This window comes from Balaenoptera borealis, assembly GCF_965194805.1.
Source record: "Balaenoptera borealis genome assembly, chromosome: 5".
Lineage (NCBI taxonomy): Eukaryota > Metazoa > Chordata > Mammalia > Artiodactyla > Balaenopteridae > Balaenoptera > Balaenoptera borealis.
This window is the reverse complement of record NC_138862.1, coordinates 84,983,868-85,005,283: the sequence shown is the minus strand read 5'-3', so window position 1 is coordinate 85,005,283 and position 21,416 is coordinate 84,983,868. Positions and strand designations below refer to the sequence as shown.

The window sequence follows — 21,416 nt, the reverse complement described above, 5'->3', positions numbered from 1 at the left end:
CTCTACCAAACATTGTTTAGGTCCCTTTGAATAATTAGCTTCTGTGGAAACTAAAAGTCTTGAACTTCCCATTTATTAAAGAAGGGAGAGAGGAGTTGTCTTCCTTTTGTAAGTGTATTGGCTCACTAGGCATACAAAGCATGCTTTTAGGAGTAGAAGGCAGCAATGGCGCTAGAATGGAACCCTCCCATGAAGACCCAAACCCTGAAAAAAGTTGTTTAAAAAATATGTTTAAATTGAAGAAATATCTGATGACACCAATCACTTTAAAGTACTTATTAATAGTCTGTTTTCATTCTACATTTATGTGTCTGAAACAGTAACAGGAAAATCATCTGATTTGGGAAATTGAAGGTAGGAGAGAAAGAGAGAGAGAGAGATTATAGACAAACGACACCACGTATAATAATCACCATTGTCTTTCTTTCTCTGAAAACTGATATGTTCATAGCTGTTATTTTTGAAAATATCTTGCCTGTGAGCAATCTTCTAACTGAACATTGTAGAAAAGTAGAAGAAGATATATCAATAATGAAGACAAACTTAATAAAAGTGCCCTGGAGTATACGTGTGTGGGCGTGTATATATATGTAAGAGGTGGGGAGGTGGAGCTGGGGCAAGCCTGAGCCACTGGTATTCACTTGGAGGTCTAATTTGGTACCTGTATTTTTTTATTGTGTCCCTACATTTGTAACTAAAGAGTCATGTGATGGGTGAGTAGTTTTCCAATTCCACCAACTGTATCAACCATGAAACTGGCCGCACTCAGCCCATCTACCCTTGATGAGGTCTTGTACAGGCTCTGGAAGGGAAGGGAATGTCTAGAAGGATTTGTGACCAACTGCAATCAAACAGAACATCTGTAAGATTAGTGAACAAATCCCACTGAATGACATATGATGGCCTCTTTGTCTTCAAACCATTGGAAAGACAGCTTAAAAAGACAAGCCTAGAATTAAGCTTTTTATCATTATCCATATTAAACAGATACATACAAAACATCAGCAGAAACCAAAGGCCTTTTAGTAGTAGCCTGGTGTGTGCAAAGAACATTGGATTTGAATCGGGCACACTTGGGTGTGAATCACAGCCTCAGAGCTGTGACCTTAGTCTTGTTCTCCAATTTTGTTAATTGTAAAATAAAAACAGGATTATGCTGTGAGCGATTAAGTGTGCTAACATATACAAAGCATCTGGAACAGTGCCAGCACACAGTAGGCACATAGTAAATTATAGTAGTAGTGGTCGAACAAGAAGGGAATCACTTGAACTTTTGTATGCAGCTCTCCTTAGAGGGCAGAACTCCACAAAACTTTTTTTTTTAACCAAGGCCGCTTAATGTATGCGTGCTGTATAAAGGAATAAATGAATGAGACTGAAATAATCATACTTCCCTAAAGATTATCAGGTTGACAGAATGAAAGATTTCCCAATAGCTTCCATGTCAGACATATCAATAAACATTTTTTAAACACCTACTAAGTTCAAGGCATTGTTCTTAGAGCAGGGGAAAATAAATAAAGATGATCTCAACGTTCCAAAGACAATGGTTTAACCTTCTCAATTGTGACTGCAGGTAGAATCAATTAGATTTCGAAACTCTTGATGCCCAGGCTGCACCTCATACCAATCAAATCAGAATCTCTGGGGGTTGGATTCACCCATCAGTATTTTTTATAAACCCCCTTGTGATTCCAGTGCATAGCCAAGATTAAGAAGCAATGATCTAGGAGACAGGTGGAGAAACAACATGAAAATAGGTAAACAACAACAATGTGACAGTGATAAAGAAATATTTGTGAAAAAATTAATGTAGTGGGAATTGGAAAACATCTATCAGGAGAGGCATGCATATAGAGTTTCAGAGAGGGATCAGTGTTTGAACAAAATCTTCAAAGATGCTCCTTTCATACAGGTGGAACATGGCCAGGCATGAGTCCCACAGCGGAGGGATAGCAATATGTCACATGAAAGACAGGAGATGCAGGTGGTGTTTTCTATACATGAAGAATAACGATGCACTTGGCTTTTTCTCATAAACTTACATTTTAACTCAACAACCCTGCCCCATTTGACTTCGGTTTTACAATTATTTGCAGAATTCTAATGGCCCAAATTTCTATATTTATCTTGAGATCTTAAGGTCAAAACACAGAAGAAATTATTTTAACAACTCTTACGTATTTTTATTTTATGCAGAAATTAGACTCTTCATATTCTCACAAAGAATTTGAGGTAACTTAAATTTTATAGCACTTGTAAGGTAGCAATCTTTTAAGGCAGAACAGAAATCATCTAGGAAAAAGACATAATTATGCCAGAAAGTTAGAATGACATTGTTTCTGAAATTGAGTACTTAATATAATCCTGAGATTCCTGGCAGTCGATGCAACAAGGGAAATATGAAGTCTTATTGTTTGATGAAAGAAAGTATGTAGTTTATTGGAAAAGGCAAATACTGCCCATTGCTCAAGTCTGGGAAGAACGTGGAAAGCACATTGCATACATAACGAGAAGTGCCTTTAACTCACTTTACCCACAACTTGGTCCTTGGATGCTTGGAGAACTTTGATGACTTCAACTCACTGTGAGAGTAAGTTCTTCCTACCCACTTTTAATTCACCTCCCTAAGATTATTCAGATTGAATTGATGTGCCCATTCTATTTAGAAAAATGCATTCTCTCTCCCATAGCTCGGCATGGGAAAAAATACCTGCACTGATCTTTCTGCTTTCTAGCTTTGTTGATATATTAGCATACACAATCTGTAAACCTTGTATTTTAATTCCTCTTTGGTGCCAAGAGTAATGCTTAAAGAATCATTTGCCCACCTATATTATTCCAAATGCATCACGTTGTTAAAAGAAAACATGGGTAGTAAAACCCTCTTGAAATTTAAGGCATTTGAAGGAGTTATATTCTTAAGGCATTAAGTCACCATATTAAGGTATATAAGCAAATTCTTATAAGCTTTCACACGCCCAATTTGGCAAGAGATCATCCATGTGAATAGTCCTTTGTTTTCAAGGACATTTCCCATGATATGTGCAGGTTTTTACAGAACTCAAATTGATTCTAGCAATTACTTAAAATTCCCCAGAAATACCTTAAATCTCATATCTTCGTTTCTGAGTAGGGACAATGCCAAAATGCCAGCAGCTGAGTACTTTTAGATTAAAGGTAACATCCCTTTCGACAGCCTTTCACAGACACAGGTGAACAGCAATTCATATAAATCACATACATCTAATGTCTCACTTTATGTATCTTGATGGGAGAATCCTGCGGTTGACTAATCTAAGACATGAACCTCGGCCATAATTTCTTGAGACTGATTTAATGCCAGTCCTGCTCAAAACCATGCCACATTCAACAGGTCGTGTTTTAAATGGAGGTTGTATATTTATGTCTATTATTGCATTGCCTTGCAAGATCACATATCAACTCTTTTTGTCACTTTTAATTACAGTTACAGCAGCAAATTATCTCATACCAATCTAAATGTCTACATTTTTAAAGCATTGCCCTTTATTTAGGAGATGCTGATGACAAATACAACTGAGTTATTTTCTAAGACTGTACCTTATGCTGAGCCATGCTCCCTTGTTCTCTACTCCTTCAGACTAACAGCTTGTCATGTTCAATAGCTGGATGGTTTCAAGATTTAATCAGTGAACATGAACAGAAAACTATGGAAACAGCTTCACAGGGGAATGCAGGTCAGAATCAACTCTCACTGAATTTTCTAGGACAGGTGGAAACACAGTCATAAACAGTAACACTCCTTTATGCAAAGGTAGACGCTGACTAACAGATCATGAACATTTCTCCTGAAGAGCTTGGACATGGCTTCAGAATTCTTTTCAACAAAGGGCATTTTGCAGACATTATTAACTGATCAAAGGGGTACTTTGTTTAAACTTATTTGCCATCCCTCTCCTAGGACCTCAGACTGGCACAGACTTTGGAGGTAACCTAACTCAACCCAACATCTGGTCCTTAAACCCTCTCTCTAAAATCTCCAGCAAGTGACCATTCAGCTTCGTCTCAAAAGCTTTCATCAGTAGGCCGAGTGAACCAGCCACATGCAAAAGGTTCCACAAACTCATGTGCAAAAAAACTGAGCAATTAAGTTATTTGTAAATAAGTAAAAACAGCTAGGGAGTTCATGAATTGTCTTCTAAGTAGTCCTCTATTGCCATGGTGTACTATTCACTCGTATCACAGCTCTTTGAAAATAAAAAAGGAAAGATGAATTTCTTTTGTTCTTTATTTCCTAAGAAGAGCATTTCCTATCCAAGAATGAACTCTCGACTCTCTGATATTTAGGAGACTTTGCCTTCCAAGGAAGAGTTTGTAGAGCTCTCCAAGAACAGGGCAGTCTGAAAATTCTCACAATAAAGGAAAAGAGAGATAAGTTGGGGAGGAATCAGGCATAGAAGAGTCTGGGGAAGGGTCAAGAATCTGATCCCTTGTGGCCCAGATCTCACCATCGTTATTTTTGACCATTCGCTCCCCCTACCTAATTTCCATGCAGTCAAAATCTCCACTTCCTCTCCTCTCCATTCAAAATACTCAGTTTGATTGAGCTAATTAAAGAAATTCCCACTAAAGCATGCATAACTAGCCCTTTCAGAAAACATTCGAATCCAAAAGAAAGATTTGTTAGTGCAAATGAATTTTTGAAGCTATTTATCATATAGATTATTATCCCTTACTTCCCTCACCTAAGTTGATTAGAATCTCAGGAAATAAAATCCAGGGTATTTGTCATCATTTCATAAATCACAGTCAAACGATGAACTTTTCTTGAATTTTAAAAGTTATTGTACTTTCCAGCATTCTGATGTTCAAGAACACCTGAAAACCTTTGCAATACTTATATTAAAATATTCTACCCCAAAACCTATAAACTCCAACAAATCATTAGCATTGGAGAAAAATTTTAAATAGCAATTTGCTGTGTGAGGTTTCTAACTATTCTTCGTTCACTGTTGATCTTAACCAAGGTTAGTCTTTAACTGCAATACATACACATGCAAAGGCGAACAATAACAAAAGGAAGAAGGTACTTCTAAGACCTAAGTGCTATCACAGAGATCATTCTGACTATAGTGTGGGCCAAAAAGACTACAGTGACTACTCTAGTGTTCAGTGTGAATTTTATTGGCTGAATCACGCTTTTTTGTAAACCAGGAGATATTTGGAAATTGTTGCTATGAAGATGTACAAAAGGTTTTCAAAAATTTGGTATATATATCATCTCATCTGGTAGCTGTTCCAGATATTTACAAGGGCACCCCTTTCTTTAAGTGATTCGGTGAGGCATAATCATTGATGTTCTTTGAGACTAATAGAAGGCAGGCAAAATGGAACAAAAGTTAAATCGTACACCCAATATTAAATCTGGAATTGATCTATTTTATGTCTAGAATTTCATTCAGCTCCTTAGATTGATAATATAATTAATGGCATGTTTCAAAAAATTAGAAAACCAACTCATGTGCATCTCAAATGAGCCAAGTCTTACAGAAGTTCAAAGTATGAACAGGTAATTTTCATCATGAAAACATTCATATTTTTTCTCTTGCACAAATGTAAAATTATCACGTCTCACGTTGAGCTGATTAGAACATATCAATCTCTGATCAGCCAGTACTTTAAGAGCAGATTCTAGAGGACTTATACATTCAACAAATTTGTATGTATAGTATTATTTATATCTTTATTCTTCCCTTGAACCCTGAGGCAAAACAGCACCTTCTGCTACTATGCTAATTCAGAAGTAAGAGCTGGATAGTTATCCCTATGGTAACTCGTTTTACCCCTAGGCTCATTTTACCCCTAGCCCATTTCCAACCTGTTACTAAATTACTAAGCACTGGAGAGATGCATCAAAGAGCACAGAGAGATGCTGTTAAGGTAATGAAACCAAACACCATCCACTTAAAACATGTTGTGTCAGCTTGGAAGTAAGGGTGGATAAGCCCCTATAGCTGACCACCTAGCAACTGTTACATTTTCTAAGTTACAAACCCAGGACCTCCCTCCACACAACAGAAACTACTTCCCAGAGGCAGAACTGACTTTCTAGAGCTCTTGTGTTTTGGGCATAGGAATATTTTTTATTATGCTCCAAAACACGTATTTTGACTTGTTCACATCTCTATTTTTCTACATTAATGAACAACGACTAGATATATTTTCTTTGGAAGCAATTTTTAAGTGTCTATTAGCTGCAAAAAGCAATTACATTTCTTTAGTGCATCCAAGAGTCCAGGAGGCCAAGAATGAGATTTTCCCTCAGTCAAGGTTTTCAAAGTGTCGACCAAGAGAATTGGGACAGGCTTCATTCCTTACTAATGGTGCACTACCACAACATTCTAATATCCTGCCGAGAAGAATCTTTTACTTTGACATTTAAAGTCTCATCCGACAGAACCCATGCCTGCAGGAGCCTCAATTTATCTGCTCTAGAGGAAGAACATCGAAATCCAATGTGAGGGATTCCAAACCTTTGTTTCCATGGTGAGGCTTCCAAAAAGCTACTGAACATTTTATTCTATCCATTTCAGTTATGGGTTGTGGGTATATTTAAGAGTCTACCTTAAGTTAACACAAAGGCACACAAAGCGTCAGTCGTTTCTGCAATGAGGAACCAGGTCATCGTGAGAAGACAGTACAGGTATTTACCTTGAGGTACTGGAATTGTGTCCACCTGTTAGATTAACTTGTCCAAAAAATGAAGGGGCTGAATTAGATGATCTCTAGAGTCCATTTTAGGTCTACACTTTAACTAAGAGGTTAGCTGATTCTGTGACCTTGATCAAGTCACTGAGCGTCACTAATGTGTAAGTTTCCTTCCAGCTCTGAAACAAGTCCACATATCCTTAATATAATTTCAGGGATTATTTTTTTTCCCTTAAAATTAACAGATAACCTTAGAAATAAGATTTGTGTTCTACACACTACATGATATTAACGAGGGAGGTAAAAAGTAGGGAGTAAATGTTTCTTCTAGGAGTTAATTCTATTGGGCAATCAGGTGGTAAATAACTAACCAAAAAACGTACTTAAGTAAAAAAGTGCTTAAGAATGTAAAGTTACAGTAATGAAATCAAAGAATAACAATTGATGAAGAGCAATATTTGCCACTGAAACTAATGTCAATAGGTCTCCACCTATTTGCCTTTTTCATGTCAAAAGTCTCTTGCCTGCCAGTCCTAAATTCTTCAGGGAACATACAACAGGCTTTTTCAAGAGCCGTTCCTTGAGATGGCTCTCCACCAAGTTTAGGTAGACTTGGATCCAGTATGAGATTCCTCTATTGACTTGGAGATATATCAATTGACGTAAGGCCCATCCCCCCCAAAAAAATTCCTGAAGGCAATGCAGTATGAAATGAAATGAAAAGGATGTGGGATTTGGGTTTAGAGGATCCTAGCAAAATGAACTTTGTATTCTATCTCTGTTCCTTTCTAGCTGTGAAGCTGGACACTGCTTTTAATATCTCTGGGTTTCAGTCCCATCATCGTAAAATCATGCTAATATTACCTTCTTCAAATGATTGTCATAAGGATTAAATGAGATAATGGGGGAGAGCGATAAGACCTCAATAAATGCTTGAACTACCTGTTGAATTTACCCAACCTCAGATCAGTAATCGTTTACTGGTGCCCTACTATGTACCAGGCACTGCATAAGATGTTACAGATTAAATGATGGAAAAGATTCATTCCTACTCTGATGATACACTTTGAACAGAAACAATCTAACCCTGAGAAACCCACTTGCCTTGAAATTAGAGATCAGAATTTGTGCTGCTCATCTTTCCCATGGCAAAATCCTTGAGGGAAAAAAAAAACCTGTTGTTGAAACTAATCAATCTCACCATTTTTCAGAGCATGATATTCTTATTTGCTAAAAAAAATATTAATTGATCAACTGCTCTGTGTGAGACACGAAAGTCTTAGCTAAAGTTTTTGTTAAGATGTTTGTAATTCCATAGGGAGAGGAGACATAAACCTATGGCAAGCTAAATGTCAAGACAAAGAAGTAATTCATGAATTTCAGAAAATACCCACTATAGCTTCATAATCCTGCTAGGACTTTTAGAGAAGAGAGAAGTAGGAAATATATATGGCTCCTGCCCTCAAGGTATTTACAATCTATTGGGGGAAAGAAAACTAAAAGACATAAATTGCTAGTCCAAAATAGGACATGATTATATGTCAACTGAGTCTGTTGAGATGTCCAGGCAGAAGTTCTATTGTAACTTTGTAGGAACTGTGAGCTGCTCTCCTTAAGGAATGGGCTAAGGAAAAGATGGGGTTCAACCTAACTTTGAAGAATCAGTAAGATTTAAATAAATGGATATGAGAGGGAGGAAAGTCAAGATTATTGTAATTTGTATTTAAAAGTCTTGGTGTTAAAAGAAAAATGAGCACAACTTGTTCAGAGGTTAAGAAGCCATATGAGATGAGGATGGAAAGATGGGGCATCTTACAATGGTACAGCATAGTAAGCATCTATTCAAACAATTATTTTCCCTTGGCCTGACAGCAGATGCTCAAAAGACCTGCTGTTACCTCTTATCCCTGTCAGTTGTTCTCTTAGACCATGAAGAGTTCTACCAAAATGCATCAAACTTTCAGTTACTGACAGCATAGTCAAGGTCACAGCTACTCAGTCCATTAGAGAAGTACTATTACAGGGCATAACTACCATTTGACAGTGAGTAAAGTAGGGATGTATTCAGACGAGACCCAGAGTGGAAACTGGATAGGGGGCAAGGGATCTGTCTCCCGGAAGTGATGTTGTTATTACATTATTTTTTCCTATTTCAAAGCAGGAAATATCAGGAAAGTGTTGGAACCAGATGTAAGAAAGAAAGGAAGAGTAGACTTGGGAATATGGGTGCTTCCTCTGAACACTTCAGCTTAGTCCAGCAAATATTCTATTGTCATCTTCCCAATATACACCTTTGCAAGTGATTTCTAAGTATATGTTAGTTGAAGATAAGTGTAGCCTTTTCAAAAAAAGTCAATGATATATATATGGATGGATGAATGCAGTTTGGATAACAGATATATGCATGTATTTATTGATCATTTATTAGGTCAGTGAGGACCTTCAAGTTCTTCTAGAGTGGTGGCAAAGGTCCAAAGGCTCTTCTGCTAACTACCCCAACTCAATGAGCTGGAAATATCAGAGATATAGAAATATAGAGAGAATATATATTTATATATAAAATACTAAATGATATTAGTGCAACTCTTTCTCCTCTATTTCAGTGTTTAATATCAGCACCTCAGTTTTATTGAAGTTGTCACTAATATGGTATGACTTAGGTTCATCTGGGTTAAGAAGTGGATTCTAATAGATCTATCTATCCTGAAACCTTTAAGCTAAATGTTGCTGAAAAGATGTATGTAAAAGAAAACCTTGATTTCTCTTTTTGTAAGATAAGAAAATTTTATTGTAACTTGAAAACCTTTCTAGGTATTTTCCTACAACCCAGCCACCTATAAATATCAGGAGAGAGGACCAAAAAAAGATAACTTTAGTTAGTTAATATCCTAGTATTAGGTTTCTTCCTATAACTGAAACCCAGGATTTAGCTTTTAAATGGAATATAGCTTTCCCCCACTCCTGCCCACCGCCCACCCCTGCCCAGCTGGCTGTATTGTTTCTAAACAAGTCCTTCAGTTGATATTCTTTAATGAATCTTATAGGCTCCTTGCCTATAATTCCAATTCATTTTAGTTGTTGGTGACTGTCATTTTAAAGGTGAAAATGTTTTAGCCAGGTGGGTTCTACCATTTTGTTATTGCTACTGTCAAAAGATTGGGGGAGGGAGGAAGGGCACATGTACTGCATTACAAAAGAAGAACATGTCACATATAACTTCCATATTGGAGACCTAGATCAGAGAGCCGAGCATATGGCCCGGATGCAGGCTATAGAGTGCAGATCCATGTTGTATTATGAGACTTATTAAAGGGTTTTAAATTGTATCACTGGAATTCAAAATTATTATACACATCTTTTGGATTAAAAAGTCCTGCTACATTGGGAATATATAATAATGTTGAATACTGCTTACCTTCAACCCAGCAATTATAGTCTGTGGTATATTTCTAGAAAAATCTTCATACCTAAGTACAAAGAGACATGTAAAATATTTTAAGCTAGTATAAACAATGTTGTGATTTAGAAACAACATAAATGTTCATCATTAACAGAAGAATGGATCTATCATGTCATATTCATACAACTGATGAAGTAAAATGAATTAACTAGAGCTGTGTGAATGAACATAGAAAAAAATCTCACAAATACAATTTGGAGCAAAACAACATTTGTACAAGGATATATTCAATATATTACCATGTACATAAACTTTAAAATCATGCCAAACAATATTATCTAATGGTTATTGGTACAGTCATATTTAGTAAAAGCATTAAATTACTATAGTATAGTGAATGCAGTAACAGAAAGGCACACAAGAGACTTCACCTGTATCTGTAAAGGTGTATTTCTTTAAAAATAATTCAAAGCAAATATGATAAAATGTTTAGAATGCTAAACAGTGATTTCTTAGATATTAGTAACATTGTACTTTTCTATAGGGTTCTAATATTTCATTTAAAAAGAAAATTGAACAACAAAAGCCAACCTGCTTCAATGGAATGGGTTTGGGTTTTGGTTTTGGTTTTGTTTTCTTTTTTTAAGTGGTGAGAAATTTTATGTACCACATTTCTTTCTTCTTTCCTTCCTTCCTTTCTTTCTTTCTTTTTCTTTTCTTTCTTTCTTCCTTTCTTCCTTTCTTTCTTTCTTTCTCTTTCTTTTTTTCTTCTATTCAGGTTTTAACTTCTCCACAAGGATATGCAGGAGCTTTAGAAAAAGATTCCCTAACAATTCTTCAAAGAAATTAAGAAGTGAAGCACAAAGAGAAGGATTTTCTACACTTCTAACCAGATTACTTTTCTCTGCACTGAATTTTTTAAAATAAGAGGTCACTAATCACAAATTTTGGAGTTGGAGAATTCTCAGTCTCTCCAAAATACCAGAGCCCAGAAACCTCTGAGACGGGTCTAAGCATTTGAGAGTATGTGTCTATTTTCTCCTCAAACAGCCGTAGGTGCTTTAACTTCTTGAGCTTGGCTAAACCCATTCCAATATTGCATCTCCCATCAGTGTCACTCTGGATCAAGATAATCTCTGTGGGCACTGTGCACTGTTCGCTTTTATCTGCATCCACTCTGAGAGCTTTCAATAATTGCTCTTGGAGCTACAAGGTAAAGTTGCCATTCTTGTGAAATATGAATGGAAGCTTACCTCTTTTTACCTGTAAACTGAATCCAAGTAAAACAACTTGTAAGTGGTTGGTCTGTAGTTTTCCCCTCACCATGAAGGTTCCATTTGTAGATGAATGTTTTCTACCTAATCAATATAAACTTTGGAAATAATCAAAGCAGGCCATCAGTCTGGAAGTTTCTTTTTATTAAGTATATTTTCCATGTTTACATTATTCTTTTATTTTTATTTCTGAGGATTTCAGGGTCATGTAATCTGTAATGGAGCTGAAAATACTCCAACCAGCAATGATCCAGGAAGACATCAAAAACACCCAGACAGAATAAGGCTAATATTTCCTCACCAGGTGTCTAGCCTCTTAATCTAGTGATAATATCACATTCCAAAGGAAAAGGCACCGAGATCCTCCCAACTAGTGCTCTAAGCACTTACTTCTCCACCTAGGATTACCAGCTTGTTAAGCAGCAAACATTCTCACCTGCATCAGAGGTGGGGGCTGATCTCCACTTGCTGAGAGCAGCATCTGAGGAGTAAAGAAGAGCCGAGGCAAAACTCTTTTTAGAAACCAAAACCCGGTAACAAACTTGCTGGTTTCAGGCGCAGGTGCCAAATTATCTGGGGTTTTATTTATGCTTCCTGAGACTGTGGCCCTTCTTTTGAATTGGGAATTAAAAAGTGGTCTTTTTTTATAGGTATTTTAGGTTCTGTGATGAGGAGGGGATGTCCCATCTTCCTTGTCAGAGGATAAATCTGCAGACTTCTCTAGGACTGATGTGACCCAAACTCTGAGCAGGGTCAAGGGTCTTACCTGACAGAATGCTTGTGATGAGTAGTGTAGGGGGAGAGAAAGCCAGGAAATTTTTTGGATCTGATTTATCATCCAGTTTCTAGAACTCATCTTAGACAATTAACTTTTTCCTCTGAAAAAATGGAGTGTGGCTATTAAAATATCCTTTATCGGGTTTCTAAGTGATCGCTCAGAGACTGTTGGTATGGGGGAAAGGACACAGGACTAGAATAAGTAAACATGAGTTCTAATCACAATTTGGCCACCAAATTGCTGTCTACAGCATCCTTATCAATACCGTTGGAAAAGGAAGGGCCCAAGTCATGGGTTTCCAACGCTGTCTACTATACTTGGAATCATTTGGGAAGTTAAAAAGTAGTAACAACAGCAATGTCCTGCCTGGCCATTTCCCAGAGCAACAGAATCAGAAACTCCGGGACATGGGACCTAGCACTGTTATTTATAAAACGCTCCCAGGGTGATTTTAACTGAGAGCCAGACTGAAAACTAGAGTAGTGTTTCTCATACTTTCATGTGCCAGAGAGCCACCTGGGAGCTTATGAAAATGCAGGTTTGGATTCAGCAGGTCACGGCTGAGGCGTTTCTCACAAGCTCCCAGGTGACGTGCTGCTGCTGGTCCACAGAGCACAATTTGAGCAGCAGGAAACCAGATGGTTTCCAATCACCCCTCCAGCGCTGATTCTGTGAATCTGCATTTTTCACTTTCAACAGAATCATCAGTTTCCCACCTAAGATCACCCATCTCAGAGAAATGCCTTTATAATGTCATGCACTGTGCTCGTCTCTGTGAAATAATTTAATGTTCTTTAGAAGTTAGAAGAGACTTCAGAATCTTATGGTGCCTGATGCAACACCATGGACATTATCACTGACTAGTGTAACAGATACAAAAATTACAGGGGATTTGGGGGAATTCACATAAGTAGGAAGGTACCCCTTGGTGTGCAGAATTTAGCACTATGAGGGTATATATACAGGGACATCTCACTTAGAAATCTGTGTGTGTGTGTGTGTGTGTGTGTGTGTGTGTGTGCGTGTGTGTGTGTGCACGCCTGGGGTGCGGTGTAGGTTGGAGATTGGAGGGGTTTAGGGAAAGCTTTCTGGAGAAAAGTATTTTTGATCTGAGCTCTAAAGATAAATAAAATTCAGGAGTTGGGAGGGGTATCCAGACAGAGGAATGTGGTATAAATACCTAAGTGTGTGTGAAAGAGAGGCTGAGGAAATCGGATGACTAAAGTAGCTTGATTTGACTGAAGCATAAAAAACCATGAGAAATGAGGGGTAAGCAGTGGCTAGAGACAGGACTTGAAAAATCGTACCAAGGAGTTGAGTCATTTTCCTAAAGCAAAAGAAGGCCTTCAAAGTGTTCTAAGCAGAAAAGCAACATGATTTACATTTTCAGAAATAACTTTTGTGTGCTCTGTGGGCAATGGAATCACAGAGGCAGGCATATCTGTTAGGGGGTGTCTCGCTGAGAATGAATGAGGCCGGCTACTTCCACTTCCAGGAAATTCTTCTACAGATACTCACACAGGTGCCCACAGGTGTTTGGGCAAGTATGTTCATTGCACTACTGCTTATAATGACAAAACCTATAAGCATAGATGGTGTCTATCAATTGGACACTAGTTGTATAGCTTCTGTTATATCCATGCTATGAAATACTGCATGACCCTTAAAAAGAATGTAGTAGATCTATATTTATTAACATATAAAGATTTCCAAGACATATTGTAAAGAGAAAAAAGCAAGTCACAAATAATCTATATAGTATGGACCCCAATTACATAAAATCAAAAATATATTCTCTATATCTGCATAGTATATGTGTATGTAAATTAACAGAAAAAGGACAGAAAGGATATATTTCAAAGTGATGACAATGTCTTCCTTTAAGGAAAGGAATGGAAGACAAAGAGCAACTTCCACTCTATATGCTTCTGTTTTGTTTAAGATACTAAGAGAAAAAAGTATTTGTGTATCACTTGTGTAATAAGAAAAACAGAAATTAATTGCTATATTGCATATCTTTTTTTATTCATCAATAGCATGAGTTTTGTCTTCATCCTGTCTAATAATTTCTATGATTTTTAATTCTAAATTTCTGAAAAACTTAAAATCTAAAAAATCTTTTAAGAATTTAAAATTCTGTAAAGACGCAAACATAGAGAATGGACTTGAGGACACGGGGAGGGGGAAGGGGAAGCTGGGACGAAGTGAGAGAGTGGCATGGACATATATACACTGCCCAATGTAAAACAGATAGCTAGTGGGAAGCAGCCGCATAGCACAGGGAGATCAGCTCAGTGCTTTGTGACCACCTAGAGGGGTGGGATAGGGAGAGTGGGAGGGAGACGCAAGAGGGAGGGGATATGGGGATATATGTATACATATAGCTGATTCACTTTGTTATACAGCAGAAACTAACACACCATTGTAAAGCAATTCTACTCCAATAAAGATGTTAAAAAAAAAAGAATTTAAAATTCTGAAAATTTCTCTTCTCTCCCCTCCAAGACTGTGCCCTAAAGGTCACCTCTTCTTTCCCCCCCAAACCCCAACCCCCTCAGTTTAATCTTTCTCTAGTTCTCATTACGCAGCTACCCCAAACAGACGATAACTCAGGGCACGATTTAAACTTCCAGAGGTTGAAAATCATTAAAAAGATTAAGTAACCAGCAAAAATCAACAGGGATTGAAAAAAGGAAGTTTTTCTCTTTACCCTTCTGGGCACTGAGAATTTTTAGTGCTGCCATAATTTTCTAGAAAGATCCTGTGATGACCTCTGAAAACAATCCAGGACCCCCACAGCTGCTCTTGGATCCCAGTAGAACCGATTCAGCTGTGCACTGAAGGGAAAGTTATAAATTGCTTAGAGGAGGAGGTTACAAAAGGGAGCGACCAGGCTGGCTTTTGTTAGGGTAAATCTGGGCTCCCCAACCTGTTAAGATGCTTTGAAAGAGGTAACAAAATGATCTATAAAGGCGAACCAGTGGGTGTCATTTCTTTAGATAATCAAAAACCTTTTGATTGGGGCATACACAAAAGGCTGAGGAAGGTTAGTAACCCTGGGATAAAAGAAAAATTTCCTTCATCAATTAAAAAACAGTTATGGAAAAATGAAGACTAGAACTCCAATTTCCCCAATGGAGAAAGATTAAAATGTTGACATCGTTCAACATTTATTATTCAATGTCAATTGAATGGAGATCTCCTGGAAGAAATCAACGATCTAAAATTGATTTTAAATGTTATAACTAAAAATACAAAATGTAAAAACAACCTTTTTAGCAATTAATTAATAAAAGTAACAAACATTTTATTTCCATTCTCGTACATGTTTTTTGGCCTAGTACCTAATAAGCATTCACCAGCACTGAAAGTGTCACCATTCTAATGCTGTTTCTTTCTTCTTTTCTCACCAATCCTTAATTTTTCACTTGAGTTTTATTTTAAATACTGTGAAGACTTTTCTGATACTTATCCTGAGGGGTTTTTTTGTTTTTGTTTTTGTTTTTTGCACTTTTACGTAATACAAATTCACTAGGTAGAAGTCCTATCTAAACAAAGTCAATACAAAAACAACAGCAACACTAAGCTTATTAATAAATAACATTTGGAGCTTTTCTCCGGGGAAACTAAACATTTCTAAAGACACTTGCCATTTAATAATCATTAAATATGAGTGATGTGCTGACATGTTATATGTATTGGAAAGAGAATAACAAAATCTGTATAATACCAACTTAATCCTACAGTTTCTAGGAAACCTCCAAATCAATGAAGCATCAAGCCAGAGAGGGACTGTATTTGCATTGGGAGCTCAGAATTATTCGGTTGGCAAAAGGGAGCAGAGCAAAAAGATGCCCACTGTATATAAAAGCAGAGTTGACACAGTGACGGCAGCACAGCATGGCCGTCTCATCAGCCTGCTCCAAAATACAAAGGCAGTGCAATGGAGCCAGATTCCTGAAGGCAAAGGACTCTACCTTGATGCTTTACATCCTTGTAGAGCAACCAAGATGGAAAAAAACAACTGTCCATCTCCAGAGCTGAATGATAAATAATCCACGGGCAAGGCTGCCCCAAACAGATCAGGTACAATAAAGTACCTGTGGAGTGGAGAAGGTTACACTGACCAGGACAACAGTGACAAGGGTCAGCACTTCTATGCAGCATAGCAAGAACTTGCAGAAGAGCCCGGCAATCTGAACCTGGTCATTGTTCAGCATCTGACTTTGAATGCACTCATCTCCTCCTCCTGAGCCCCACATCAGCCCCAGTTCCAATGCCTGTCTTTTTGTCCCTGTTTTCATCACTCCATGGTAAAATCTGAAAAATACGGGCAATGAAGGGAGGTTTTTTTAAAAAAAATAAAACTATATGTATTCAATTGTTTTTATTTTTAATAATCTTACCTTTATGAAATAATGGTTATAAGAAATAGTGGTAGAAGTAGTAGTAATGTTGTTTTATTGATAAAATGTGGGTAATCCTGTGTTTTTGCATTTAAAACAATTATTAGTTTGTTCAATTGAAAAACCTGGGGATTGCTGGTGCAACAGTTGGAAATTCTGACTGAAAGTTAAAATAGATTTGGCTCAAGTCCCCTCTCTGCCATTTATTGGCTGTGTGACCTCCATTAAGCCTCAGTTTCTTCATCTGTTGAACAGAAATAACAATAGTGCCTACCGAATGGGTTGTCAGGAATATTATGGAGATAACGCAGAAGATGCTTAGCACAGAGTATGGCACACTGTAATACTCGAGTGTTAGCTTTTTAAAGAGTCAAAAGAAAGGTCACTCATCATCTCTGGCCCTCAGCTGGCTCATCTCTCAAATGAGGCCTCTGACCTCAGAGACTTCTGCATCCCCTCTAATTGTGGCATCCTATACCCCACCCCACAGTTCTAGTCCTTCTACCTTTCTAAGCTATTCAAGTCCACAACTGTTCACAGGTTCGAGTCGAACAGATGGTGCTCCATCCATATAATGAACTACCACCCAGACGTGAAATGACATCCAATTATATTACTGAGTGGGAAAAGCAAAGTTACAAACCAGTTACTAACCACATGATCCAATTTTTGTAAAATGAAATACATACAAATGGTAATTTCTAACTCATCCTCCAAACCCCCCCACCCAAGTACTCAAGCCAGAGCTGTCCAGAAGTAATACAACATGAGCCACAATGTGAGCCATATGTGGAGTATTCAATTTCTAGTAGCCACATTAAAAGAAACAGATGAAATTTGGTTTAATGATATAGTACAAAATATTTTCATTTCCACATGTAATCATTACAAAAATTATTACTGAGTATTTTACATTATTTTTCATATGAAGTCTTTGAAATCAGTGAGTATTAGACACTTTCTCATATCTTAATGTGGACTAGCTACATTTCAAGTGCTCGGTGGCCACATGCGATTCACGGCTACCATCTCAGACAGTGCCACTCTAGGCAGTTAGTCCTCCATCTCACATTGAATTAGAATTATCAGACTGAAAGGAAACTCATCTTATTTATCTTATATGCCCATAGCCTAAAATAGTTCCTGTACCTATTGGGTACTCAAAAAACATGAAGTTTGAATGAATATATTTAATTCAAAGTATTCTTGGGGGACTTTGCATCTTTAAGCACTGTATTAATCATGGAATAAAAGACACTGCACCAATCCCAAGAAAGAGCTTGGGAATTTTGGAAAGTGTCTCCCCAAAATCAGACTTCATAAGCAGCCTCCTACTTTGTCCAGAGGTAAAGCCAGCCATGCAGAAATGCAAGTTACCCCAATGAATTAACTAAAAATATTTATAGAACTAAAGCTAGTACCAAAATGTATATTATAGACAAATGTTCAAAGATAGCGGGGCTGAGAGAAATGGATAATAATAATAAAACCTTTATTAAGTGCCTGTTATGAAAATACTTTACATACATCATTTATAATCTTCACCAAAACTCGGTAAGGTAAGGTTAGGTGGAGGAATACGACAAAGAGGAAAAAATACTGGCCGTGGAATCATTAAAACAAACAAACAAAAACTCTTCAGATTTGAATTCTATCTCTGCCAATTTCTAGCTCTATGACCTAAGGTAAGTTTCTTAATCTCTCTAGCCTCCGTTTTCTCATCTGTACAATGGGCATTAAATTAACTATCCTTAATTATTGTGAGGGTTAGATTAATTGCCACATGAACTCTCAATGAATGACACCTAGTATTATTATAGTAGGGCTCAAATAAAATAGGAGTGATCATTGTTATCATCCTTGGTTTGCGGAAGGGAAGATCAAGGTTCAGAGGAATTAAACAGCCTCAATGTCATGTAGCAGATAAATAGATGAGCCAGGATTGAAACCCAGATCTGTCCAACTTAGCAAGCCCATGCACCTTCCACCATATCATACGTGGGAAGGTCCCATGGCCGAGGCCACAGTATTTGGATACAGGGAAGACACCCTGCGAGGGTACCCATGTGGCAAAAGATGCAAATAAACACAACTTGAGGAGAAAGGCATCTCACTTAACTGGATCAGATCAGAATAGGGAACTAGAGGAGCTAAATTTGAGTCAATACGGGAGTTTGGCTTGTGGAAGGCCTTGAGCCATTTGGAGGAGTTGAGACTTGACTACCACCTAAATCCCGTCATAAATCTGTGAAGCAGTTGATCAATCTCTGTGCAATTATGAAGCTCTTCTTTTTTTTAACTTAATTCTTTAGGCTGATAGGAACATTCCTTTATTTAAGTAAAGGCTGAACATATGCTTTTCTACCCTCTTCAAATCCTACTTTAAATTTGTCTTAATCCTTTGAGTCCGCATGAGGAGTGGCGTTCACCTTCCAATATATTAACAAGACTGTGAAAGGTAAACCAACCAAACTCTTATCTGTGGTTAGAACACTGCAACAACTTTACTCAGGTTAGATCCTCTCGCAGGCCCATTAAACCAACACAGCTGTTCGCCATTAGTTACCCTCTCTCATTTGGCTGTTTTCCTGAACCACCTCATCAATAAGCCATGAGCCACCACACCTGGCACACTCGTGTCTGAACTGAGTCATGTGAAGAATGTTATCAGAAACATTTTTTTAAAAAATGAACAAAGTGCATGTATGTGTATTAGACTCTGTATATAAACATGCATGTTCATATACACATACAATTAACAGGTGTTCAAGCAACACATACAACTAGGGATTCTCTCCAACTGAAGATGGACACAAAAGATTGTTTATAAAAAAATGTCCCCTGATTATTTTGTTTCTCTAAAGACTGTATTCTCTTTTAAAAAATGTGTATTCTTTTTCTTAAATTATTTTGACACATATTATTTACTTGATACACAAAATGAAACAGGAAATCTACTAGCAAAAATGACCAGAAAAAGGATAGAGGATGACGACTTAGGGAAATCATCATTAATATTGCTAATGAATAGTTATTCCCTATGGTACGTTCAGAGGCAATTATTTCTCATGTTTTTTCTAAAACAAAAAAATATATATAATTACCAATTTGAAAGAAACTGTATGGAAGATTAAAATCAGCGTCTTACAATCCTTTTAAAAGTTTTCAGTTTTTTCCAACAAGAAAACAAACCAGAAATGACTGATAAACTGAATCATTGATTGAACACTGAAAAGTGTTGTAATTACTCAAGACATGTTCTCCTTCCCTGGCCTGTTAGAGTCCCGTGGTTTCATTATATGACACTTTTCAGCACTTTTAGCTGGTTTGTGGCACAACCTCCCCAAAGAAATATGAAGAGTAATTTTCAAAAGGAACTTTTATTTTTAATATGGATTGATTTTTTTAAAGGCAGCTCCAAGCAGCCCAGTATATCAAACAGGAGCCATCACGCCAATCCCAACACATCAAGGAGCAGTTTTAGCACGTGAGGTTTGTTGTTTCTAGCAGGTATCCATGTAGCCAGCGAGGTCACCACTCAGCGAGGTGCTTTCTTTCTGGTATATAAGAAAAGAAATCACCAGGAATAAGGGGGGAAATGGGCTTGGGAAACAGGAGGGGACCTTGTCAATCTCCAAGATGCTAGAAAATGATTGTGGAAATCTTTTGTTAGGGAATCCTATAATGGTATTGCAGCTCATCTCTTGTGGACATGAACAGCAACTAGCCTAAGATGGTGAGGGCGACAGGGGATTAGACAAATCGTGAAAAGGCCCTGGAAAGGACATTACTGGTGATTGGAATCATAAAGGCCAAAACTGTATCATTATTTACCTTCAACAGCAGTGTCCCTATAAACAAGATTTCTTGGGGAAAAAAACCCGAAGGCATATATGAAATGTTTATTATGAGTGTGTGTATATAAATTATGTTACAAATGGGGAAAGAAAAAGGCCCTACAGAACTACCCATATATTCCTATGAGTCATGCACCGATTTTTTTTATTGTTAAGAATTTATGCTACTTCCAAGATGAGGACATTAAGCTTGTTCCCAGTCCTTTTTATTTTAAACATATGGATCACTGAGAAGGTTAGCATTGTGCTGGAAATGATTTTGATGCATATAACAAAGCTATAAAAAGAACAATAGGAAGAGATGGATAAATTTGTGAGGTTTCAAGATAGCTAGTAGGATTGTAAGATCAAATGGCAGGATCCCTGGCATTACCCACTAGGCAGGATAACAGAATATTCCTGAATCTTGGATTTTAGGAAACTACACTGTAAAGAGCTAAAGTTTTTCAACACAAAAGTCGGTTTCAGTACATATCTTCATCAATCCTTCCATAGACACTTTGTTAAAAAGGAGAATCTTTTATCAATATTTATACAGGTGTTAGAATCCAAGTTTATTGTTTAATAAAGTTTTATTGTTTAATAAGATCAAACCATATCTTGTAAACTAATCATATCCCTTTTCCCCAGGGTATTTTCTCTAAATTGATTGCTATGGGCAATTAAAGTTCATGGCTTACTAGTAAGTTAGTTATTCCTTCAGATAATAATAGTAAAGACAAAAGCAGCAATGGTTACAATAATTATCATGAGTGTTTGTCTAATAATGTAGATGAGCCACGCACTGTACTTGAGCAGATGGGGATAGGGGGCGCGGTTGTTACAGAGAGGAACCAATCCCTGGTCTCACAGATTCCAGACTAGTGGGAGACGTAAACATGGACATAAATGATTACCATTGGATAAGCAGCCACAGAGTTAGTTGTAATGGCCACAGTGACCTGAAATGCTGTACATGCAGGATATGCTTCTTTAGTGCTTACTGAATGAATGAAGTGGGCTTCTGCCTGC

At 37.3% G+C, this 21,416-nt stretch overlaps 1 long non-coding RNA gene across 1 annotated transcript in view; it reads left to right on the top strand.

Moving 5' to 3' along the window:
- Positions 1 to 333: 333 nt before the first annotated feature.
- The window catches only part of LOC309629822, a 71,130-nt gene continuing 50,047 nt past the window's right edge, over positions 334 to 21,416 (top strand). Inside the window, exon 1 of the long non-coding RNA XR_014245243.1 lies at positions 334 to 21,416. This exon is cut by the window's right edge and continues 42,191 nt beyond it. This is a non-coding gene — a long non-coding RNA (uncharacterized lncRNA).